Source organism: Camelus ferus, chromosome 10, assembly GCF_009834535.1.
Source record: "Camelus ferus isolate YT-003-E chromosome 10, BCGSAC_Cfer_1.0, whole genome shotgun sequence".
NCBI lineage: Eukaryota > Metazoa > Chordata > Mammalia > Artiodactyla > Camelidae > Camelus > Camelus ferus.
In genome coordinates, this window is record NC_045705.1 from 29,459,664 (window position 1) to 29,485,667 (window position 26,004).

The following is a 26,004-nucleotide window of genomic DNA, read 5'->3' on the forward strand; positions in this document are numbered from 1 at the left end:
ATGCAGATATTTATAGCAGCTTCATTCATAATTGCCAAAACTGGGGAGCAACCAAGATGTCCTTCAGTAGGTGAATGGATAAGCTGTGATCCCTCCAGACATAGGAATATTATTCAGTGCTAAAAAGAAATGAGCTATCAAGCCATGAAAAGACAGAGGGAAACCTCAAATGTATATTAGTAAGTGAGAGAAGGATACCTACTGTTTGATTCCAACTATAGGACATACTGGAAAAGGAAAAACTGTGGAGACGGTAAAAAGATCAGCGGTTGCCAGGGCTTATGGGAGGCATGAATAGGTAGAGCATGGAGGACTTTTGGGGCAGTGAAAATATTCTGTATGATACTATCATGATGGATGCATGTCATTATAAATTTGTCCAAACCCACAGAATGTACACCACCAAGAATGACCCCTAAAGTAAACTGTGGACTTTGGGTGATGATGTGTCAATGTAGGTTCATTGATTGTACCATCTGAGGGGGATGTTAATAACGGAGTAGGCTGTGCAGGTCAGTGGGCTGGGGTATATGGGCAGTCTGTACCTTCCTCTCAACTTTGAACCTAAAACTGCTCTAAAAAACAAAGTATTTTTTTTAATGAGAGACTCTCTTTCTCTCTCAAAAAATAAAAATAATTAAAATAATTAAAAATAAAAATAAAATAAATAATTTAAATAAATAAAATAAAATAATGAGAGAGAGGAACGGAGAGGGATTATAGATTACAAGAGACTTAGCCATGTCAACCTCATTAGGATCCTGATTCAAACAAACTATAAAATAAAATTAAGATGTGTAAGGCAAATGGAAACATGCACAGTCACTGGATATTTGATGATATTAAGAATCTCTTCTTAATTTTGGGTGGTGATGGTATTATGATGATGTAAAAAATCATAGAAAAGTGTACTGAGATAAGTATGAATAGAATATACGATGTCTGGGATTTGCCTCAGAACAATGCAGGGAGTCGGCAGATGTAGAAATGAACCACGATGGATCATTGTTGAAGCTCGGTGACAGATGAACAGGCTATCATTATAATAGTCTCTTTACTTTTGTATATGTTTGAAATTTTTTGCAGTAAAAAGTCAAAGGGAAAAATTAAACTAGCCAAGGGCAAGCCTGTATCAGGAATCCTGAGACTGCATGTCATGTAAATGCTATGGGGGTCCTGTTGAGAAAGCCAGATGGCCATATGGTTAATCAATGTGAGGCTGTTGGACCTCCCTTTGAGTCCCTGATAAATTTGTTCCTTTGGATGCCCATAATTATACTCTCCAGAATAATATAGGAGGTGGTCTTATAATCATATTTAACTAACATTTAGGGGTTCTCATCTTGTGTCTGTTTCTGATACCGCCCTCAGAGACTTCAGAGGCAAGGCTGGGGTAATCAGGGGAGGCTACCTGGAGGAGGTGGCCTAAGGAGGAAAGAGGGATAGTCTAGCCAAAGCAAAGGTTCAAAGGCAGAGGTGTTTGTAGCTATTTTGTGACAGTATGGAGAGTGGCCTGGCTGGAGCTAGAGAGGAGACCTGCAATTTAAAGCCAGATTGAAGCCTTGAATCCCAGGTAAAGAAGTCTGATTTCCTTGTATCTGTATAGTTCCATAGCTCCCTAATGCCCACAGGAGAGAGCCAAGTGTTTTCTGTGATTTAATGGGGTGGTAGCATTACACAAGCTGGATTAGCAGAGGAAGAAGCTGGAGGGAAAGAGGGAGAGGGCAGGAAGGGAGAGAAGCAGAGAGAGAGAGGGAAGCCTCATCTCTTAGATGGCTAGTGACACAGACCAGCATTTCTCAAAGAATGTTCAGAGGAACCCCCATCAGCCAGGATCCTTCATGTAAAAGGGGTACCATGGACAGAAGCTTGAGAAATGCTGCATTAGTTCCCCTTGGAGTCACAATTCTCATGAACATTTAAAGGCCTCAGGAGTCCTACCATAGGCAAATCATTTTAATTTTTGTTTAAGCATTTTATCACAAAATATTTGTGATATCAAAAATATCACACTTTTAGGAAACTGTGCTCTAGACCATCAGACAGTTGTGGCAAGGTTTCCAGACCTTCCTGTTCTAGGCCCACCTGCTGATCTATTACCCTAACTCCCCACCCCACCCTTACTTTTGGCCCAGAAGCTGGGCTGACCCATTTTTCCAGCATCTCCTCAGTGCTCTGAGGAGGCTGGGGGAAGCGTTAGGGTCTCAGTGGGCCTGTCAGCACAAGCCTCTCATCACACAATTTCAATATGGATGTTGCAATTACATCAAAAGGGGGAAAACAGAGGGGAGTGGGTGCCAAGAGACCTTGCCCTCTCAGTGATATGGGGTAGTGTGAGTGTGGTTGGCCTCAAAGATCCCAAGCCTGTGATGATGGCTCAGACTTTGTGCTGAATTAAAAGCCTTAGCCCTTGATCTTGGGGGAGGTAAAGAATAAGGGTGGGGGTCAGAGGTGGGACCTCTGTCCCTCCAGCCCAGCACTGCAGGAGGACTCCTGGTAGGGTCCATGGCCAACTTGTGCAGTATAACCCCTGGACTGCACCATCCACTCACCTGCCAACACCCAGCCTGGGTGACTGGGTGGGGAGAGAAGAGGACCCCCACCTTGTCCCTTTGCTGGTCTAAGGGTAGGAGGGCTCTGGGGGGGGGGGCTACTCCTCCCCCATCCCACCCCTCCCTATCCCACTCATTCATGCTCTAGGCTCTGAGGAGACAGCAGGGAACCAAACTCATAAAGAGCCCTGCCCTCATGGGGCTTCCTCTTCAGCAGGAGGCCAGAGGGGGGTACAGAAAGTAAATTTTAAGCTTAATAAGAAAATAATTCATATAGAATATTAGGAGGACACAGTGCTATGAAATACAAGGAAAGTCGAGCAGGTAAAGGAGACGGAGTGTTCGGAAGGGTACCTACAATCCCAGCTCCCTGTTTTATTTTTCTCCAGAGCATTCACCATCGTCTGACAAACTCTATGGCTCACTCATTTATCTGTTTAGCATCTCTCTCTCCACAAAAACAGATGCTCTGTGGGGTCAGAAGCTTTGGGTTTTGTTCAGAGCTGTTCCCATGTCATAAAAGCTCAATAAATATTTGTGGAATGAATAAAACACTCTTTGTGCCTGGCATCCCTCCCCGACGTCCCCTGCCCTCCCTCTGGAGAGAGAGTTTCCTTTGGCAGCTGATGCAGCCCTGCCCTGGCCACCCCTGGCACCAGCCAGGAGCGAGATTGGCTCCAGCTCAACCCCCCTGCCCGTGCAGGCTCATCCCTGTTGGAGATGGAGAGCTGGGAGATGACTTGAGGAATGGGACCCAGGCGGCAGACCAGTGTGGAGGGAGGGTCCTGAGTGCTCAGCTCTAACTCAGTATACATCCAGAATCCGACCTCCTCTTACTACCTCCATCCCCACCCCAGGGGCCCAGCCATCATCATCTCACCCCTGGATTATCTCAGCAGCCAACTCCCCACTCTGACCAGCCAGAACCATCCTGTTAAACATCAGTCTGGTCTCAAAAAGTCTCCAAATAATAAATGCTGGAGAGGGTGTGACAAAAAGGGAACCCTCCTACACTGTCGGTGGGAATGTAAATTGGTGCTGCCACTGTGGAGAGCAGTTTGGAGGGTCCTTAAAAATAGAGTTACCATATTGCTGGATCCAGCAATCCCACTCTTGGGCTTATATCTGGAAAAGATGAAAATGCTAATTCAAAAAGAGACATGCACTCCAATGTTCATAGCAGCATTATTTATACAATAGCCAAGACAAGGAAGCAACCTAAGTGTCCATCAATAGATGAATGGATAAAGAAGATGTGGTATATATATGGAATGAAATATTACTCAACTATTAGAAAGAATGAAATGATGCCATTTGCAGCACCATGGATGGACCCAGAAATTCTCATACTAAGTGAAGTAAATCAGACAGAGAAAGACAAATATCATATATATAATTTATATGTGCAATCTAAAAAAATACAAGTGAACTTATTTCCAAAACAGAAATAGACTCATAGACATAGAAAACAAAATCATGGTTACCAAAGGGGAAAGGGCCGGAGGAGGGATAAGTTAAGAGTTTGGGATTAACAGATATGCACTACTGTATATAAAACACATAAACAACAAGGAACAGGGAACAACAGTATAGTTCCCTGAACTGTACAGAACAGGGAACTATACTCAATATCTTGTAATAACCTGTAATGGAAAAGAATCTGAAAAAGAATATATATATGTATACACACATACACACACACACACACACACACACACACACACATATACACATACATATATGTATGTATATCTGAATCACTATGCTGCACACCTGAAACTGACACAACATGGTAAATCAACTATACTTCGATAGAAACAACAACAAAAGCCAGTGCCTTAACCCGAAAGGCTGATGTGATCTGGCCCCTCACATCCCCTGCCATCTCTTTCTAGCCTCACTGCTTCTCTTTCCTCATCCTGAAGTATTGCTAACATGTCTGCCCCAGGGCCTTTGTACTTCCATTCCCTCTGCCTGGAACTGTCTGCTCCTGGTATCCCCATAGCCGGTACTTTCTCAGCATTCAGCTGGCTGCTCAGAACCACCTCCTCAGAGAGAGGCTTCCCTGACCAGTCCACTCCAAAGAGCACCCCCTTCCCCATCTCTATCTTTTGCATATTTACTTTTCACCTCGTGGCTCTTTTCACCACTTGACGTTATATTATACATTTATCCAATTGCCCATTGTTTTTGCCATGAGAATGTAAGCTTCATGAGGACAGCACTGCTATTTTGTTGACCAAATTATTCTTAACACGTAGAACAGTTCCAGGCACATAATACGTGCTCAGGAAACTTTTGTTGAATGAATGAATGAAAAAGCCAGACTTACCTGGTGGGCACTGCAAGAAGACTAGTTTCCTAGGGAGCACGGGCAGTGGTACTGCTTCTTGCTCTACCCTGGCACATGGCAGAGGGGCCATGCCAGGGCTGGGGCTCAGTCCCCAAGCTAGGAAAGCATTCCTGAGACTTGCTAGGGTCCAGAGGCCCTTGGAAGGGCAGTGGACACCACCCTGCCTCCATCTGCTGCTTAAGTAGCCTCCCTGCCTCCCTGGCAGGTGGCCAGCCAGGCTCTCCAAACTCTGCAGGGACATAGACCCTCTCCCTGCTGGAATGCCCCCTCCCTGATTTACAGAAATAGAAATAATGACAGAATGTGAGGGAGAGCTGATCACAAGAGACAAAGATGCTCTTAGAAAATTTGGGAATTGCAAGAAAGCACAAAGAAAGTATAAATAAACCATAATCTGCTATGTAGATACTGCTCTTTTTTTTTTTAACAAAACTGAGATCAGATGGTACATCCTATGTTGTAACTGACTGACTCTATTCTTAACATTATACATTATATTGGGAATGTATTCCCATACCATTAGACATTTTTTTCTATAATGCCATTTTTAACAGTTCTTGTTGTCATATTACAGAATCAAGCTAAACCACAGTGGTGTATTTCACTATTAGGTCTTATCTTCCCTGACAGCAAAGAAACATATGGTGTCTTTTCGAATTCCACTTCTCCATCTCTCTGACACGAGTTGGGTGTCCGACGATTCAATTCCATTCTGACACCGTTTATCTGCAGTCAGTGTTAGATCCCCAGGTTAAGGGCTCAGTCCTACAAGACTGCCCCCACTTCAGACACCAGTTGCAAGCCCTGAGCCACCCGTACTTCTGATCAGCTGTTGTAAGTTGGAGATTCCCGAGACCCCCTCCCCAGATTTGGTAATTTGATCGAATGGCTTACAGAATTCAGGAAAACACTTACATTCACTGGTTTATTATAAAGGATACAACTCAGGAACAGCCATGGAAGAGAGGCACAGGGCAAGGGATGGGGGTCGGGGTGGGGCAGCAGCTCTGCCTCCTCTAGGAGTGCCACCCTCCTAGCACCTGAACACGCCCACCAGCCAGGATGCTCTCCAAACTCCATCGTTTAGAGGTTTTATATGGAGGTTTCATTACATACACAGGATTGATTAATCCTTGTGCCTCAGTGATGAACAATCTCCAGCCTCTCTGCCCTCCCTGGAGGCGGGGGAGGGGAAGCTGAAAGTTCCAGGCTTCTAATCAAGGCTTGGTCTTTCTAGTGACCATTCTCCATCCTGAAGTTATCGAGGGACCTGCCAAAAGTTGTCTTATTAGAGCAAGAGACGCCCCATAACCTTATCACTAGGGAAATTACAAGGGACTTTGGAACTCTGTGTCAGGAAACGGACTGTCATTTCTACGATGCCACTTGACCAATCCCCTATTGTTGGACTGTTAGGTTGCTTCAGATTGTTCGTTTTTGGAAACTGCTGCAGTGAGTACCTGAGTCGTACATCCCAACATTCATGCCAATTGTTTCCTCAGGGCCACCTCCCTCTCCAGACAAAGCTGGATTCAAGTCCTGGCAGGTGAAGGAAGTGGTGACCCCGTTTTGTTCCTTTTGCTCCAGGCAAAAGGGGTGCTCAAAGGCCTCAGAATGTTCCCATCTCCTCTCCACAAGCCTTCCCCAGGACCTGCACTTTTCAGACTTAGAGTTCCCATTGGGGAGAGTTTTGACTTCTTCAAAAAGCCCTTTTGGTGGATTCAAATATGTTTGTCCAAAAGCTACACACAGGACTTGACGTTTTACAGGTGTCAGTGTGGTTTCTAGGCTGCTGTGAGATCTTAAGCAAGTCCATTCCTCTCTGTGAGCTTCCATCTCCTTCTCTGTACAATGAATGAGTGATGGAAATGCTCTCAGAGACATTTTTTTGTGTCCCTACTTAAGGGTGAAGCTCTATCAGTGCCCTGTAGTATAGAAGAGGGTCTGACAGCCTGGACTGGAATCCCAGCTTTGCCAAACTCTAATTATGTGACCTTCAGCAGCTTCCTTGACTCAGCGGCCTCCTCTGTGCCTCAGTTTGCTCATCTATACAATGGAGATAACCATAATGTCCACCTCATGGGGACATAGAAGGAATGAGTCAGATATTCCAGGCTGCTCTTAGTACAGTGCCTGCCTCACAGCACAGGAAGTGCTCAGTAATGTGTTAGCATTATTGAGCTGATGAGACTTAGTCTTTCACTCACGGTCTTTATCTCTTCCACCACAGTGATCTTACCCTCTTATCAACAGGAGACAGGCGCAGAAGGAGAATGTGATTTATGTCAGGTCACCTGGCCAGCTCCAGGGGCGTGGCCAGGTTTATCCCTGCCTCCCACTCTCCATCCTGGGCTCTCTGCTTGGGGAAGGCTGGCCCCCAGTGGGTAGCCCAGCCCCCAGTGGCTTCGGGGACAGTGGAGACCCTGTGGCTGAGAGTTGAGCCAGTGGTTCCTCCACCGCCTCCTCATTCTTGACGTCCTCATACTTGACTCACCTTTCAGAGGGTGAGCATGGGCAGGTAAGAGGAGGGGGCGGCAGCCCATGGCTTGTCAGGCCATCAGAAAACAATGCCAAGTGCTGTGAGCTCAAGGAAGCAGAGTGACTAATAGGCTTGTGTCAAAAAAAAAAAAAAAAAGAGTGAAACACAGAGGATAATTTTCCTCCCAAAGCAAAAGGTGCACAGTCCACCTGGTAGTCCAGGTATGGACCCAGCAGCAAGGGGCAGTGAGAGGACTGGGTACCCCTGCCTCCAGGGTCAGCTTTACCCTGTGGGTGGAGGAGCTGGCTGTGCCCCAGCAGACCCAAGGCTGCTTTAAAACCTTATGTTCTGAGTCACCAGGAAGTCAGTGCTACGCTGGCTCAGGGAATAGGCTGGGGTCTTTCCACCTCTCCAGCCTTTACCCTGGGGATGGGGCCATGTTTCCTCTCTGTTCCCAGGTCCTCCAAACCTATTTAAGTAGGAAACAGGGAGGAGTCAGGGCAAGCATGTGGCCCATCTCCAATAGACACCCACAATTCTTCCTCCATCACTCCACCTTCCCCCAGCCTAGGGAGTGCCATCTGGTCTGGGGACTTGGAGCATCCTGCATCTTCCAAATCTTTGGTTTCTTCCATCCCCTCACGCACCCAGGCTTCAGTTTTTGACACTCAGAAAACAAAAACTGATTTCTGACTTCCACTGGGTCATCCCTCCCCTGTGGCAGTGAATATTCTGAGTCCAAAACTGCCCTATAAAGGAAGAGGAAATGCCAGGGAAGGAAGGAAAATTAATATTTCAAAAAGAAAACCATCTGGCCATATAATTTTACATTTATTCTTGTGACCAATTAATCTCTGTCTCCCTTAGACCATAAATTCCACGAGGGCAGGACCCACACCTGACGTGGCTCACGGTCTTAGCTCCAGTGTCTCAGATGGGGCTTGAATATTTGATGAAGGAATGGCCATCCACCATCCAGGGGCTGCCTGGGTGAGCTCAGGAAGGACCCCTGGAACCAAGGAAACAAGGGAGCTGAACCAGATCTGTGGTTGCCAGGCTGGACTCTATGAAGGCAGTTACGTGAATCTTATTTTCAAGGTTTTTGAAAGTCTAAAAAAGTCAGCTCCCTCCCCTCCCCTCCCTGTAGACGGCTTGCACTAGCTCACCAAGATGGCAGCCTCTTTGATTTTGCCCAGAGTCATAACAATTGTCCAGGGACTCGAGTTAGTTCTTGGTAGCATCACAGACCCCAACCCCAATTCCAGATCACATGCCCAGTACCACTTGTCACGACATTGCACTCAAGGGACATGTGAAGGTGATGCACCACCCTGCAAATGTGGGTGGGGCAAACACAGTATTGCAGTGAGCACGATACATAGGATTCATAGGGTTACCTGACAACCCACATGAGCTTCGATGGGGAGAAGGTTTAGGATCCCAGCTTAACAGCTGCTTGAAGTCCCTCCCAGAACCAAGCACTACAAGTAAGCATGTGCCCTGACAGCTTTCTTCCAGATCCAGAAATGCCCTGAGCTCAGGAGGAGGGAGAGAAGGGAAGTGGGAGGAACAAAGCCATCCCTTTGGATCTGGGAGAGGGCCCCAGGACCAAATCCCCATCAGGAGTTGCCATTGGTACCCCTTTCCCTGCAGCCAGGGAATCAAGCGAAGGGACCCCTCCACAGGACCTAGTTCCTGGGCACCATCCATTTCCTCTGAAAGGAAAAGCAGGTCAACAGCTGTCCTAGAGCCTGTGCCCTGCTCACTACCCTAGAGTCTGCTGCATGGGATTTTCATCATCTCTCTCAAGGTTCCTGCTATTAACAATGCTAATCGTTCACCTTGTGGATTGCTCGCTCTCCCTGGTGCTGAAAAATGTATGCATTTTACAGACATTTGCTCATTTCATTTCAGGCCTCCCAACAATCCCTTGAGGAAGTTACAAGATTATACTCATTTTACAGAGAAAACTGAGGCCCAGAGAGGCAGCAATAGACTGCTGCGGTGATGGTCCCCAATTTGCTCACGTAATGCCCACGAGTGTTCCCTCACACCACAAAGTGCAGGGCTTTGCCACATGACTTGCTTTGGCCAATAAGACAGAAGCAAGCAGGATGCCTGCAGAGCCCTGAGGAGTGCTTGCACACTGGGGCTCACTCCCTGGCTGCCTTCAAAGTCTTTAAACCATGCTGTGAACAAGCCCAAGCTAGCATGCTGGATGGAGAGACCATGTGGAGTGAGGCCCAGGAGTTCCATTCATCCCAAATGAGGCCAAATGAACATCCAAACCCAGGAGACCTACCAACTGACAGCAGCCATATGAGAGAGCCCAGCCAAGATCGGCCAAGCCCTGCCCGGACCAGAAGGACAACTCAGCTGGTTCCAGCTGAAACTCCTGACTCCCAAAACTATGAGCCAAATGAGTGGTTGCTGCATTGAGCCACTGAGTTGAGGGGTGTTTGCTAAATAGCAAAAGCACCTGACACAGAGGTGAAGTCATTTGGCCAAGATCACATAGAAGGACTGGGATTTAAACCCACTTCTCTGGCCATGGAGAACATGCTCTTAGCCACTAAAACTTTAGTGCTTACAAAGTATATTGCGTTTCATTGCAGGCCTCTAGTGAGTCCATGAATCAATCATAACAAAAGCTCAGAGATGTCAAGAAACCTACCTAAGTCCTGAAGGAAGGCATCTAATCCAGTTCTGATTCCACATTCATGCCATTTCCATCACTCCATGAAGGCTGGATCAACCAGAGCCTGGGGCACTGGTTTATAAGCCAGCTTCTTCTTCAGTACCTTGAAAGTCCCTGACATGCCTCCTTGTGTTTTACGAGGGGCCTGGTCTTCTCCCTTCCACCATGACATCCTCAGACAGAACAGGTGGCTCCCTCAGCTGGGGAGCTGTGTCTGCAGAATCGACCCCGCCTGCCACCTCGTCCTCTTCTCACCACCCAGTAGGAGCTGTCGGTCGTCTTGGCTACTGCAGGTGACAAGAAAGGATGGCAGCTGAGGTCACAGCAGGAACTGGGCAGGCTGCGGACAGGGAGAAAGGGCTTCCCAGACAGGCTGGTGCCCTTCCACCCAGCCTGGAGTGAGAGAGGAGGGCCAAGCCAGTGTGGAGGCCTGAGGTCTCCACAAGATCCCTGGGAGGAAGAAAGATGGGCCTGGAGTAGCGGGAAGGCAAGTTGACTGCCCCAGCCCTCCAGGTCTGTTATGAGGCAGTGCGGAGGGGGTGTCATGGAGCCATCTGGAGGGCCAGAGGGTGGAAACAGCCACTGGATGATCTTGCTGAGGCCCTGCCCTGACTGAGCATCTACAGGGGTCGATGAGGCCCCTCTACGCCACTGAAAAACATAATCACTAAGCAAGGAGGAGGCAGCTGCGGCAAGAGAGACGACGCCTTGAATCACTCGTACTAGGTCTGAATCCCACATCTCCCACCTCCTGGGTGTGTGACTTTGGGCAGGTTTCTTCATCTTGCTGAGCCTCGGTTTCTCATCTGGAAAATGGGGGTAATCATCACATATCTCATGGGTAGTTGGAAGGCCCAAGTGAGAAAATGTTGTGAGAGCTTCTCATGAACCACAGATGTCATGTAGGGGAGGTGGCAGGGGGACACCATGGCCCGCCTGTCCATCTGGCTCCCCCAGCCCCAGGGATCCTGTAAGTCCTGGATGAAACCCCATAAGTGCCACTCCTCAGAGTTCAAAGGGCCCATGGAAACCATCTGGACCAAAGGGCCTGACTTTACAGTTGGGAAACTGAAGACCCAGAGAGAAGGGCTTTGCCCATATTTCAACAGCCAGTGACACACAACTGGCCTTGGAACCGGGTCTCCTGCCTTGGATTCTTTCTGCTCCGTGGTGCTTGCAGTCAAAGCTCACCCCTCCTATGCCCCCTTCCTCTCTGGCCTGAGCCTGTGTGGAGGCAAATCAGGTCATACATTTTAATACAAACTTAAAATCTATCTTTTTCTATTTTAATTTTCTTAAAATATCAACTATTGAGATATTGTAGACTTTATACACACTTCTCCCTCCAAATTTGTTCTTCTTTCTTTCATTACTGCAAGAACCAGTGCTTGATTTGTTCATTGTACACATTTGACTTTTAGCCACATTCTGACATGAAAGAAAATTACAGAATGTGTCTTACACAAAGCATGGCATCTTTTTTTTTTAGTTGAAGTATAGTTGATTTACAATGTTGTGTTAGTTTCAGGTGTACAGCAAAGTGATTCAGTTGTACATATATATATTCTTTTTCAGATTTTTTTCCATTATAGGTTATTACAAGATGTTGACTATAGCCCCTGTGTTATACAGTAGGTCCTTGTTGTTTATGTATTTTATATACAGTAATGTGTATCTGTTGATTCCAAACTCCTAATTTATCCCTCCCCTCGTTCCATGCAGATTTTTTAAATGTCACCAGATTTACAGGTCTGGATGTTGCAGAATTGCTGGGGTTTGTGTCATAGTTAGAAACCCTCTGAATTTTAAATCTTGACCCACACTGACTGACTCCCTATTATGGTGTCTGACCTGATCTTTCCTTCCTGATTTGACCCACTATTAGTGCCAGTGCCTAACATCTGTATCCAGCCTCTTCTGGGCAGCTCCACTTGGCTTTGGCTAGACATCCCCCTCTTCTCCTCCCTGCCTTCTACCCCCGTGGTTTGGCCCTTGGCTTCCTGTTCCCAGCCCCCAGCTTCTGTGCCTGTCCAGCTTCTTCCAGCCTGCTGAAGTCTTTCTGGCCCCTACTCAGCACCCCACCCCCTCCAGGTGACGTGATGCCTTAATGGCTCCTTCCTCATTTCATACATCTCCCCCATGGACCACATTTGTCCAGCCACCCCAGCCTCCTGCTCTTTCTAGAACACAGCCACTCACAGGGACCTGACTTTGAAGCTCTGGCTCTTTGGTTGAAGCTGGAATGGTAGGGGGTTCATAGATGATGTGGTGGGTTAGTTGAGGGGTGGGGATTGCAGAGCAGGAGGCAGGAAGGAGTCTCCCCAAACCTCTCCTAGCAAATCTCAACATGGCTTCCTCCTTCACAGCAACTTAGCTGAATTTCTATCTTTATTAATCAAATAACAAATTTAATTAATTACCTTAAATTGCTCTAATTGAATCTAGAATGAGAGCATGGACAAAATCTGGGGAAGTAATGAACCTAGGCATTTCCAGCATCTGGAGATGAAATGATCTTTAATTTCAATTTGGGAGCAAAAATAATGTGACTGCAGTCAAGTCTCCCTTTCCAGCCTGCTCACTGGCAGGCCTGTTACCACCCACAGAGCCAAAAGGGCCTCCAAATTCTGTTCTCCCTTTATAGCAGCAATGTTTTTCTACCTCAACTTATCCCAATCAAGAAATGGGTGCAAACCCCACCTGCAAGTGTTTTCTAAGTACTGGCGTCCATCAGGTACTTGTAAAGTGTTGAGTAATAGACCTGGAAGAGGCACAAATAATGAGACAGAGACCCATCGTTGCCTCTGTACCTTTCCTCTTGCTGTGCCCTCTGCCAGGAATGTCTTTTCCCTGCCATTTTTCAGCTGTTGCATCCCTGCCTTCAAGGTCAATTCAGATGTCTCCTTCAAAGGAAAGCTACCCCACATTTTATAGAAAGGAATCAGAAGAACTGAGATGTTTTCTGTGCATCTGCCCCCCAAGGGGTAGCCCTGGGCCAGGAGGAAGAGGAATGGAACTGAACTAAATTTTTGGCAGGGAGAGGGGATGGCGGAGGACAATGTATTCTCTGGATATTAAAGATAAGGAAACAGGGACTCAGAGAAGTCAAGTACTTTTCCCATGATCACACAGCTGGATAGCAGCCAAGCTACACACCTAACCCTAGACTAATATGGCTGCCTTTTTGGCCTTGCCTGGGTGTTGATAGAAAAAGCCATACCCCAAAGTCTCCCTTAAAGCCCATCTTCCTGTCTTCTCTCTGCCCTGAGCCACCAGATCCTGGCAGTCTCCTCTCTCCTTGCTCCTCCCCTACCCATCTCCTTTCCCCTCCCTGACTCTCTCCATCCTGAACATGGCTTTGTTCCAGACTCCCAGGTGACTTATCTGATTAAGAAAGAAGGATGTCAAGGCAGCCAAGATAGTCCTGAGTCTTTCATTCTTATTATTATTGTCATTTTTTGTATTGTTATTCTATTATTAGTCTTCTCCTCAGTTGCGAAGTCTCTGTCAGCATCCTTTTCATTGTCCCATGCTCCTGCTCAAACACCTACAAAGGCTCCCTATTACCCCCAGCCTCAGGTCCAAGCACCTCTTTATGACCCTCAAGATTCTCCAAAACTTGGCTCCAAGTAAGTTGGGCATCTCCAGCAACACACTCTGTGCCCCTGAGAAATTTAACTTTTCAAACTTCCAAACCCACTGCCTCTGGGACAGATTTTGGGGGATTTTGCCTGAAGGCACTTTTGCAGTCTGAGTCTGGGAAGCTGCCTTCCACCCCAGCCCTTTGACCTTCTGGAAAATGGCTCTAACTCCTTTGAGCCCTCCATAATGACCTTTTTTAGAGGGGCCCTGGGAATTTTCTGTGGGCATAGAACAACATGACTGCAGAACACAGACCCTAGAAATGGGATTTGATTTCTCACTCTGCCATTTGCCAAACCTTAGACATGAGCTAACATCCTGTGCTTCAGTTTCCCCATCTGTAAAATGGACAAGAGAATATCCTCGTGGTGGGATTGTTGTTAGAAATAATATAGTACATCGAATCACTAGATTGCGCACCTGAAACTGACATAACATTGTAAGCCAACTCTAATTTAATAAAGAAATGACATATTATAGTGAGCCCCCGGCAGGGCGCACAGTCCATGCTCCACAACCAGGAACTATGACTGTGTCAGCTCCATCATTCTTTCATTCCTAGGGAAGCTGCTCACCAGTAATTCCCCACCAAAAGGGCTTTTCCTCAGTTTCCAGATGGTCAGGGAAACTATTTTCCTCATAGCATCATATGAAGGAAATATTCTTATCCCCACTTTGCAGATGAGAAAACACAGAGAGGTGACACAACTTGCCCCAAAGACAAACAATTATAAGTGATGGACTGAATTAAGCTCCCCTACCTGGGTTCACTTCTTTTCTGAGGGCTGTTTAGCTTGATTCCCTCCACATCATCACTTCCCTAGGTCACACCCTGGCCCGGTTGGAACAAACACTCAAAGCACTTTACAGTTTGCTCCTCCCCAGCACTCCCCCAGCTTGGCCTCACAATAAGCCCTGAGAGAGGCAGGATGTACGTCATTGTCATGATTATATCTACCCCTTAGGCAGATGATGAAACTGAGGCTTAAAAAGGAGAAATTGAGTGCCAGACATGTACAACTCTGCGCTAACAGTGGAAGAACTCAGATCTTCTGACTCATAAAGCAGGACTCCTTCCATTTCACAGTCCACAGCTCAGTCGTTCACTGAAAGGTGACAAATATCACAATAGGTAATATGCACTATTATTACAGCAATGAGAGGTGGACATCCCTTTCATCTCCACTTGACCAATTAGAAAATTGAAACACAGAGATCACGGAGCTGGATTCAACCCCAGGTCTCTCTGCCTGCTCCACAATGCTCCAAAGCCCGGTCCGTACTCACTGTGTGGCACTGCTCCCTGCAAGCCCTGCTCTGGCAGGACCCTAAGGGCCATACTTCTTGTTGGCACTGAAGAACCATTCATGGTCACTGTCTTCAAGATGCATCCAGTCTCAGAGGGGAAATAAGCCTGATTGGCCAGAAACCATCTCTGTGAGAAGCAAACAGATGCCACTGCATGTTCAGAGAGGTGGCCAGCTTTACCATTCTCCCCTCCAGAAGCTCGACATGGAAGCGGACAGGACAATGGAGCCAGCACCCTGAGGAGAGCATCATCCCCCACCTGCAGCTGCATCCCTGAGATGGTCCATTGGTGCGTAGGGGCAAGGCAGAGAAACAGGGTTGGTGGGGCTCCCTGGGAGCTGATGGGGTCTTTGGGGCTCCTCCAACCAGAGCAATATGGTGAATTCTGGCCACCCTGGCAGAGGGAGCAGATGTCTCAGCCTCTCCCTGTTCCCTGGCAAGACTCATATTTTATAAATAGTTGTGCTTGCTGGAACCAGAGTGAGCTGAGGCTTTGCCGTCTCTGACTGACAGCCCAGCAGAGCCAGCCCCATCTGCCTGGGGCGATGCATGCTCACATAACACCCGCTCCCTATCAGCAGCCCGCCTGTCACAAGGGTGTCATTGCACCCAGGACACGCGGCATCCTGGCATGTGCTGGCTCCACGTGGCTGGTGGGTGGTGTGGGCTCTTAGGCAAAGTAGCCAAGTAAAATCAGAAAGGACTTTGGAACAGACTGATTCTGGAGGTAGTGAGCTCCTCGTCTCTGGAGAGGTTCCCGGGGGAGCTAGGTGACCATGTGACAAGCATACAACATCCAAGCTTTGAGCTCTGAGGCACAGTGGAGGCAGAGGGAGAAGACTGAGCCAGGTGACTGCAAAATTCTTTGGGTCCCAGCATACATGTAGTGTGACACAGACTGAGAGCTCCCAAGACAGTAGTGGCTTAGGAAGACCGTGGCCTCCCTCCCCAGTTCTCACATGCCAGGAAGCTCACCTGTTTGGGCTCCAGGAACCCTCCTGCTCCTGTCTGAGCCCACTAACTTCTCTGGATGCAGGAGGCCTGGAATGCCCACAGCCTGGAATGCATTACTTGGTAGCTGTTTGCTCCTACAAGATGCTCCACTGAGACTGCCAGCTCCCCAGACTTTCCATGAAGCCCAGGTGATGTGACAGTGCCCCCCTGCTCTGCCCAGCCCCACTGACCCTTGGGGAACGGCTGTCAGAGTAGGAACCTGTGAGCTTCTTCAACCTTAGAAATTCCCCAATTCCTAAAGCTGGGAGATGATCAAATCCTTGACCTTTGGGATTAAAAATGAGTATTTCAAAACATAAGCTCCATGAGGGCAGGGACCAGGTCTCATGTTCGCAGTTCCTCTTGTCCATAGTGGCATTTAAATAATTATGGATCAAATGAATAAATGACTAAGTGAATAAATGACAAGTCCACCTCACCAGGCTCCTTGCAGGAAGCTGGAGTCACCTGTGGAGAATTCTCTCTGCCCTCTCTCCGGGGAGGAAGGGGATGAGCATGGCACTCTGGAAAGCCCATCATCTCTGGGGTAGGACTACCTGAGTCCTAGTCCTGGCTCTGTCTCTTATCAGACATGAGACCTTCGGTAGTTTCCTTAACTACTCTGTTTCATTAGCTGGAAAACAGATAATAATCCCTACTTCAGAAAGATGCCAGGATATTCTGAGATAGCATTCTTAAATTGCATATGGTAGACACTCAGTAAATGATGCTGTGGTAGTCATTAGTGCTGCTCTCCAAATGTCGGTGGTGCTCTTTCCAAACACATGGTAGGCTCCTATTCCCCTTCTTTGAAATTGGATGTGGCCATATGAGCTGCTCTGACCAATGAAATGAAACCAGAAGTGACTGCATCACTCTTTGATGGAGGCTTTAAGAGCCCGTGTGCAATTCCGCACACTTTTTTTCCTACCTCAGTCATCATGGCAATAGTAAAATAGAGCCACTACCAGCCTGCGTCCTGGAATGAGGAAGCCATGGTGGGGGGTGGGGTGGTCAGCCAGATCCCCGCTCTGACCTACAATGGAACAATATGTGATAAATCGCAAAGATGGCTGCAATATTCCTCCCATCCCTGTATGTACTCCCCTTGGCAACATGACTTTTGCTACTTTCCTCATCCGGAGATGGAGTCCGTTTCTACAGTCCTTGAACATCCTCATCCATGTGGCTTGCTTTGGTCAATGAGATATTAGAGAATGCAATGCAAGAAGAGACTTATAAAGCACTTGCACATTGGAGTTTGCCCTCTTTTGTGACTGGAAACTCTTCTGCCACAATGTGAATGAGCCTGGGCTCACTTCCCAGAAAAAGAGAGACCACGTACAGAAAGGTCCCATCTGTCCCAGCTGAAGCCCCAAACATGTGATTGAGGCCACCCTATACCATCTAGGCCCATCTGAACTGGCACAGACCAGAAGAACCATCCAGCCAACCCACAGAACTGGGGGAAATATTAAGTGTTTGGTTTTTTGGAGTGGTTTGCTATTCAGCAAAGTCTAACTGATACAATGAGAAATAATGAATGTAAAATAAACCTCAGGGTATTAAGCCACTGATCTTTGGGGATGTTTGTTATGGCAACACAACCTAGCCCATTCTAATTGATGTAGTTCCTTCCCCTTTCCCTCTAGGAAAAGGAGTACCTCTTAATTAAGCTATGAGGGAATTTATCCTTCACAGTTACTCTCCTATTCAACCATTCCTTCCACTCAGCCCACTCTCCTCCTTTTTCAGGTAGGATCTCCTGCTGTTGTCCATGCCCCTGTTCACCGGTCTCATCGTGGAACATCCTCATCATCACCCCCACCTCTGGATCAAACTTTCCAGGGTTGACAGTGCCTTAGAGACAAGATGTGAGAGGTTTCCATGTGACCCCGGTCTTCACAATGGACACTTGAGGCGAGGCACCCCAGCTTCAGCCCACACTTGGCATTCCCTCACCCCCTTCACTCTCGTGGATATTATCCAGCTGCAAAATGTGGTAAAAAGGCACTGATTTTTTGTGGTAAAAAAGCATCAGACATGACCTGGATTCAAATCCTACCTCTCTTACCTTTTTGTCCTGGTTCTCTCACTTCTTAGCCATGTGGCCTTGGGAAAATTCTTTAATCTCACTGAGCGTCAGTTTCCTCCTCTATGAATTGGAGGTAAAAATTCCCTGTCCACATAGCTGTAAGAGTTAGAAATATACTAAGTGTCTAGCACAGTGCCTGGCACAAGTAGACACTGAATACACAGCAACATCATTATGGTTGGGAACCAGACTGACCAGTTCTCAAATTCCAGCTCTGTCAGTGCCTGGCAGTGTGTTCTTGGGTAAGTCAGTGGCTTCCCTGAGCCTAGTTTCTTCCTCTGTAAAATGGGGGTTAAATGCTTTTTTTGTCAGGATAAAAAAAGAAAATATATAATGAAGTGCATGGCATGTAGCAACTTCTAGAAAAGTGTCAGTTCTTTCTCCCCCTCTAGTTTACAAATTCCTTTGAGAGCAGAGGTCTGGTTTTATCTCTGTATCCCTTCCCCCACTCTCACACAAACACAGAGCCTCCAGTCCAGTAACAGCTCTGTACCCACTCACCTCCATGGGAGACATCTCAGCCCAGATAGCCTAGTTCTATTATGCATCAACTAAACCAAGAACTGACAGGGCTAAGGCAGTGGGGAGACCCCTGTGTGCATCTCACACCAACATCTTCTTCATCCTCCCCTCCTTTTCCCTCCCCTCCCCTTGCCCTCTCCCACAAGCATGCTCCATGACTGCTTGAGAGCAGTTTCCATGGTGATAGCATTTTAAAGTTTTCTAGGAGCAGAACAGGAATAATTTTCTCCCTTCTTCCTCCTCCATGGAAATCTGAGGAAAGGGAGCTTATTACAGATAAAGTGTAGGGTGAGGGGTAAGGAAGGGAGAAGCAGCTCTTTTTCATCACCTGATTGGATGAGACAGTCATGCTGATTCCTCATTCCCAGCTTCTCCCCAACTCCTGTCATCATCCCCTGGGGTCCTAGGTCACTTGGTCCTCACCCATCTCTGCTCAGATGAAGAGATGGGATGGGTGAGGGTAAGATAAAAAAGAGAAAAGAAAGCAAGAGAGAAAGGAAGGAGAGAAAAGGAGGCTGATATATGCCCAATCAAATGCATGCACACACTCATAAACACAGTGGCTACAGGAAATTTCCACTAATTCCCCCTTGGGAAGTGGTATTAATGGAGAGGATCAGATTTAGAAGCAAAAACATCTTGGAACCTGTTTGGGACCTATGACTGAGAGTCAATCTGTATGTTACAACTACCTTGAAGATATCTTCATAATCTACCAGCTTGAAAGAGGGTCCACATACACTGAGAAAGAGTGTTGTGGTCATCATGCCCGTTGATGACAATGAACATCATTCTGATTCCTATTTGCTTCCACAGCCTTCTTTCTCTTAGCCCCCAGTTAAGTCCCTCCATGCTTATTCCCCAGTCTTTGAAGGGAACTTTGGTCCAGATTGTGAGGCCCCATCCAGTTCTCATGTGACTTCCTGGCCAATGTCCCTCAGGCTGACACCATCCAGGATAAGTTGGGGAGGGGTTTGAATGGATGGTAAATGGTCTACCTCCTTTCTCCTCCTGGCATGGCTTTGAAGAGGGCATCTGCCCCAGGCCAAGTGAGCCAGGATCCCCAACAAGTGCTAGGAAGCAGGCTGACATGTGGGGTGGGGGAACAGGATCAGATCAGTTGGAGACATATGCACTCAAAAAGAGGTCTGAACCCACAAAGATTTCTTCCAGAATCAAATTTGGCTCAAAAGAGTACTTGGGGATCATGCAAGGTACATCAGAGTAAGGAGACCAAAGAACCATATTCAAGTTCTGATTCTCCCACTCAACAGCTGGGTGACCCTAAGGTGGTCACTCAACCTCTCTGAATCTCTCCTATTTAATCTCTACTTTCTATTCTATCTGTCTTGCTCAAAAGATTACTTTAAAAATGAAAAGTAAAATCACTTTGCAAATTAGCAAATAGCACAGGCTTGTAAGATATTTCTATTACTTTGACAGAGTCAGTGTTCAAGGCAAGCTTAAAGCCTGGTCTCAAGCAGCATTTAAGATGAAACAAGGAGACAAGAAAATTTCAAATGTCAATCTAAAAATGCAAAGTCCAAGGGCAACAAAGTGTGTGATAAGATAACTCCAACAGCATAGAGACCTACTATGTGAACTTGACCTCTCAGGGCTTTGTCTCTGTTTACCTAAAGAGGCCCTTTAGGTTCCTTTGAGGCAGGAATCCAAGCCAGATAAGAAGCCAAGTCAAGCTAGAGAGTGTGGAATTGGGGTTGACACCATGGAGAGCTCCCTTGAGCCTGGGAAACCACCAGACCTGAGTTACTAGAGACCTGGGTTCAAATTCTAACTCTGCCCCAAACACAGTGTTACCTTGAGCTGGCATCTGGGCCTCTCTGAGCCTCAGTGTCTCCTTCTGTACATTTAGTCCCATGGGCTCACTAAGATGAGACCTGCCCCACAATACAAATGAGATCCACAGCACCAATGAGAAGGTGGTGGCTGATTCCCTAAGATCCTCATGTCCCTCTTCCTCCAAGGCTCAGGAGTTGGGGCAAGTCATCCAAGTTCTTGCCCCACCAGGGGGAATTCTCTCACATTCTTGGTTCCCCTAACAGAGCAACTCGATATGATAAATGTTTGGATCCTAGACTCAAACAACTCAGAACGTGAATCCTGCCTCTGGTGCCTACTAGCTGTGTGCTAGAGCAAATAAATCTCTCTCTCTGAGCCTTAGTTTTCTCCTCTGTAATATGAGAATTAAGTAACACCTGCCTCACCGGCTCACATGAGATTTAAATGACAATATATATGCAAAATCTTCAATACATGCCTGCCCCTTAATAAGTACCCAACAAAAGCCAGTTTCTCAGTCATCCCTCCCTTTCTGAATTGTGGTCTCTCTTGCTTTAGGAAACACCTCCTCCTGGAATATATCTGCTTTGGTCACTTAGCACAAGAAACGCAGTGGGCAGGAGGCAAGATGCCATTCAGTTGTATGCTGTTTTTAAAGGGAAGTGGCTTGTATGTGCGCATAAAGCTGGTTGCTGATTAAGGCCTCTCTTGAAAAGTTCTTAGGTTGATCTCCCAAGCCTGGAACCCTGGCTGGTCAGGCAGTAGTACAGAGGCCATAAGAGGGAAGCTAGAACCCAGAGATAAGAACAATCCCCCTTCCTCCAGCCCCTATCCTACTCACCTTTCATTGTTGATCTGGGAGACAGGCAGGGACGGGAGACAGTGTGCTGCCTACAGGGTTTATAAGGATCTACTTTATTTCCAACTTTGCAACCAACTTGTGTAACTTTAGCCAACTCCTTTCCCCTTTCTAGACTTCAGTTTCCATCTCTGAAAAATCAGGGACTTGGAGCTAATGCCCTCAAGGGTTGCTAGGAGTCTACATGCCTCCTCCTTAGGCCTGTGCTGTGGCTGCAATGGAGACTCGGGACACCACTCCTCCTCTCTGTCCCCAGCCCAGCCCATTAGGCGCTTACCTGGACTCATTCTGAATTCTGGGCTGTAACCACCCCCACCCCAGGCATTCAGGCTGCCCCCAAAGCCCTCTTACAGGGCATTAGGAAGATGATTCAGGAGCCTCTGGGGCTGTGTCGCCCAGAGGGCAGGGTCTTGGAGACTTCCCAGAGGAGGAGTATAGCATTTCACCATGGGCTCCACCTGGACCATAGGAAGGTCATCATTTTGATTTCCAGCCTGATTCCTCCAAAGCCCCGGAGAACAAAGCTGTTTCATAGGCATTTGGGGGCGGGGGGAAGTCAGTACATAAGGAGGGAGAAATCCACCAGTCTGGAGCCCAGAGCATGGCTCCTCCACTCAGACTGCTCCCCAGAAGCTCCACCATCCTCCCTGCTGACATAAGAATGGAGAGGGATGGGGGAAACACTCTCAGGGACTCACAGTCCTGGCACCTTCTTTGTGAATAGGACATCCTTATAGAACTGAGTCTTTTTTATAATAAAGGCTTATGATCCTTCTAGAGAGGCTGCGTGGCACAGCGGTCAGGAGCACAGAGATTGGAACCAGGTTGCCGGGGCTACACCAACTCAGTCAAGCTACTCAACCTCTTTGTGTCTCTGTTTTCTCATCCATGACCTGGAAATAATATTGTTGATTTAATAACAAGCACTGTGCCAACCCCAATTTCTATGCGACTCCTGTCTGGTGGTGTACGGTATTATGTTGCTTAGAAAGGAGGCTCTTCATTACGATGCCCTGGGAGAAAGGCACAGGAGGCATTAACGTCCTATTTACACAAATGAGGAAACTTAGGCCCAGAGAACAAAAATGACCAGCCTAAGATCAGGCAGCAGGTCAGGGTCAGAGCCAGGACCAGAACGCAGGTGTCTTAGATCCAAGTTCTCTGCCCTTCCACAGATTACTGTCAAAAATCATACCTACATCTTCACTGAACAGGCACTTTTCCATAAACCATCTAATCTAATGCCAATGGTAAATACCTAGTTTAGGCATTATTATTCCTACTTTTCAAAATAAAAAACTGGGTCTAAGAGAGGAGTGTCATAGTACCTCGCTCGGGAGTAAGTTGGCTCCAGCCCTGCCCTCCCAAAAGGCAGCGAGATCTTGGGCTCTTTCCCCTTACAGGTTTAACTGGAGCTCTAAGCTCCAAGCATTTTTATTTCCATCCCCCAGATGTGTGTGGGACCTTGACCTCTGAGAGCCAGACTTTGACAGGAACCCCTCAGATCTTAAGTCCACCCCAGTCCCAGGTCGCGAAGGATCAACAAGCAGACTTCCCTGCTCAGAGCTTTTTACCAGCGAGTTCTCCCTCAAAGAGCCCTGGGTGATATGGCTCTGCTGCTCTGGCAAGAATTTTTCTTTTTCTAATGAAAAAAATTATTTTGACAAAGTATTCTTCTAAGTCATGGGTGTCAGCCTGACTCTGTAGAAAAGTGTTAGCATGGAATTGACATAAGACTGGGTGTTCTAATTATAGCAATACCCTCTCACTCTGTCCCCAGTGCCAGCCCCACCCACCCCACTCTCATTGTGGGGAGAGGACTGTGTGACCTGGAGCTCTCTCCCCAGGGATCCAGGCCAGCCTTTCACCCTCAGGATCAGTTGGGTCCTCTCTGGCCCCACATTGAATTTCCAAGGTCAAGATCCCAAGACCTCAATAGAGTATAACATTCATGAAAGTCAGAGATGGGCAACAACTCAGATATCATCATATCCAACCCACTCATATATAGATGGGAAAACCTAGGAACTTCCAAGTTATACTACATGCATCAGGCCTCTTTTGCCTTATTTTATGACCAATCCTGCAAAGAAGAGATGTGACAGTCACCCTGCCTGGGGAGGTGAGTGTGGAAAGACCCAGACAGATTATGGGGAAAAAAGGAGCTGGTGGGCACTAAACACCTATTACATGCCCAGCATCCGGTTCATCACTTTTGCAGATGACATCACTTGGGTATCCCCAGTTTATAGATGCAAAAACTGAGGATTAAAAGTGATTAAACGACTTACCCAGGGCCATACAGCCAGGATATGGACCCAGGTCTTCTAGACCCCAGATCTTGGGCTTTTCCCATTGAAGGGGGCAAGAGTGGGCTCCTCTGTTAAGCAGTGAAAAGTCCGAAGTCAAACCCACTTTGCTCCCTCCTCTTCCTGACTTGTTCCCTGGGCTCAAGCACTAAGTTGCCCTGTGTTGTCTAACTGAAGGCAAGAGGCCTCCTGGGCCCAACCTGCCCTCTGCTGTCTTAGAGGTCTCACCTTTCCCAGAGGCAACAAGTACACTTTCTGCCATTTGGGGTTTCTTATGATCTACTCATGTAAAACGACCCAATCAATATCTTTACTTTCAAGATGTCAAGTCAACCCGAGGTATACCCCAAAGTGTTTCAAGACACATGGGCCAGGCACTAGAGGGAGATGAAATTATTAGGTGAGACCCTAAAAGCAAACATCTTCAAACTGGGGGTGTAGGTGGCACTGGCGGGCTTGATCCTCCTGCCCCAGCTTGTAAAGAACTTGCCACTTGTCCTAGCCATTGTGGTGATGGAGCGTTGAGAAACACTGCAGGGGGAGAAGAGTTTTTTGACTTACAGAAGCCTGAATCTAAACTTTAACTTTTGGGGGGTGGTGGGGAGGCAATTAGGTTTATTTATTTACTTATATGTTTTAAACGGGGGTCGTGGGGATTGAACCCAGGACCACGTGCATGCCAAACATGCACTCTACCACTGAGCTATACCCTCCCCACTAAATTTTGGATTCTTAAGAAATTCCTCCACATTAGCTGTGGAACACCCCTGGCCGGACTCCAAGATGCCGGCAGCAGCTTGGTGTCAATCAAGTTTATACAGATGCCATGAGCTGAATCAGTCTCTTACACTTCATTGCTTCGGGATTCCAAATCCTCAGTTAGCAAAGGTGGGGGAGCAGCAGGTGGTCATTGCACCTTCAATTATGCTTCCTGTTGTGTGGGACCACCTCCCCTCAAGCTAAAATATCCCCCACCAGGCCACGCAGAGTGCTTGAAATTCTGTACAGGTAAATGGCTACTGTTAGGGCTGGGCTGAATTATGCCCCACTACTCTTACGTTGATGTCCTAATCACCCAGTAACTCAGAGTGTGGCTGTGCTTAGAGACAGGGTCTTTAAATGGGTAATTCAGTTAAAATAAAATCATTAGGGTGGACCCTAATCCCATATGACTGGTGTCCTTATAAAAGGAAGTTTGGTCACACACAGAAGGAAGGCCAAGTGGGGACACAGCAAGAAGGCGGCCATCTGCAAGCCAAGGAGAGAGGCGTCAGAAGGAACCCACCGTGACCTTGGACTTCTAGCCTCCAGAAAATAAATTTCTGCTGTTGAAGCCACCCAATCCCAGTCTGTGGTATTCGTTAAGACAGCCCCAGCAAATAAATACAGCTGCCAATTCATTTTCTTCTCTCCGACACACCTAGCTGTCTCCTTCCTCCTTCCCCATCCCTCCTCCCCCTGGGTTATTTACTGGCATTAAATAGTGCATTATGGGATGAAGAGGTTGGAGGTTGCCTTTTGATATTTTTAGAGCTGAGTTTGGGAAGACTGAGGACAGAAAAGCCTTTTTTTCCCCCTCCAAACAGCCCAATTGTCTGATGCCAAAGGCATTTTGAATTTACAAGAAGTCAAATTGATAAGCAACGTCCACCCTAGTCGGTAAGCCGGGTTGCTGGGACCCAGCCTGCATTTTCCATAGAAACACTATTCGTAAAGACTGGGTCCCAGGCTGGCCCACAAAAGCCTGTTCCGCCAACTGCAGAACTCTGATACTCTGTCTCTGTCCGCCCTGGGGAATATAGGGTGCAGTACTGCCTCAAAACCAATCTTTGAACCTTACAGGAGAACAGTGCTGTCCACCAGGAAGTGAGGGAGGGAGGCAGAGCTCGCTGGATGGCAAAGCCTGGAAGAAAGCTGATTGGTGGAGGCCAATGATGCCAATGGAGCCCGAGGTGGCCATTCTGAAGGGGACTGCTGGGATTTCTCGAGGGCTTTTGAGGCTAAGCACTCTTGTTCTTTATTATGTCTAATTTCACTCTAGAACGCAGCCCCCCTTTGTATCCTTACAAGACAGCTCAGCTGATCGGCCGTGATTGGGGCCATTCGTTGGGGAAGAGAGAGCAGGAGGGGGGGGGTGTGATTGTGGACGAGATCGCAGCAGGAAAAGGGCTGGGATGGGGGTGGAATTATTGGGAGAGAGGGACTGGTTGATGGGTCAGAGCTTGGCTTGTGAGCTCAGTCTTTCTTCTGCATCCTAGCCAGGGCCCTGAGCACAGGGCAGAGCTCCAGAGTCACGTGTTCTGGCTTGAATCCTGGTTCTAGCATTCATTAGCTGTGTGACTTTGAGAGAGTGGCATAACCTCTCTGTGCCTCAGTCACCTCCTCTGTAAAATG

At 47.4% G+C, this 26,004-nt stretch overlaps 1 long non-coding RNA gene across 1 annotated transcript; it reads right to left on the minus strand.

The window, feature by feature from the left end:
* Positions 1-201: 201 nt before the first annotated feature.
* Positions 202-19,394, minus strand: LOC116666362. Its single transcript, XR_004323174.1, has 4 exons — positions 19,385-19,394; positions 13,435-13,438; positions 10,415-10,422; positions 202-278 (listed from the first exon to the last, which is right to left on the minus strand). It is a non-coding gene; the product is annotated as an uncharacterized LOC116666362 (long non-coding RNA).
* Positions 19,395-26,004: the final 6,610 nt, after the last annotated feature.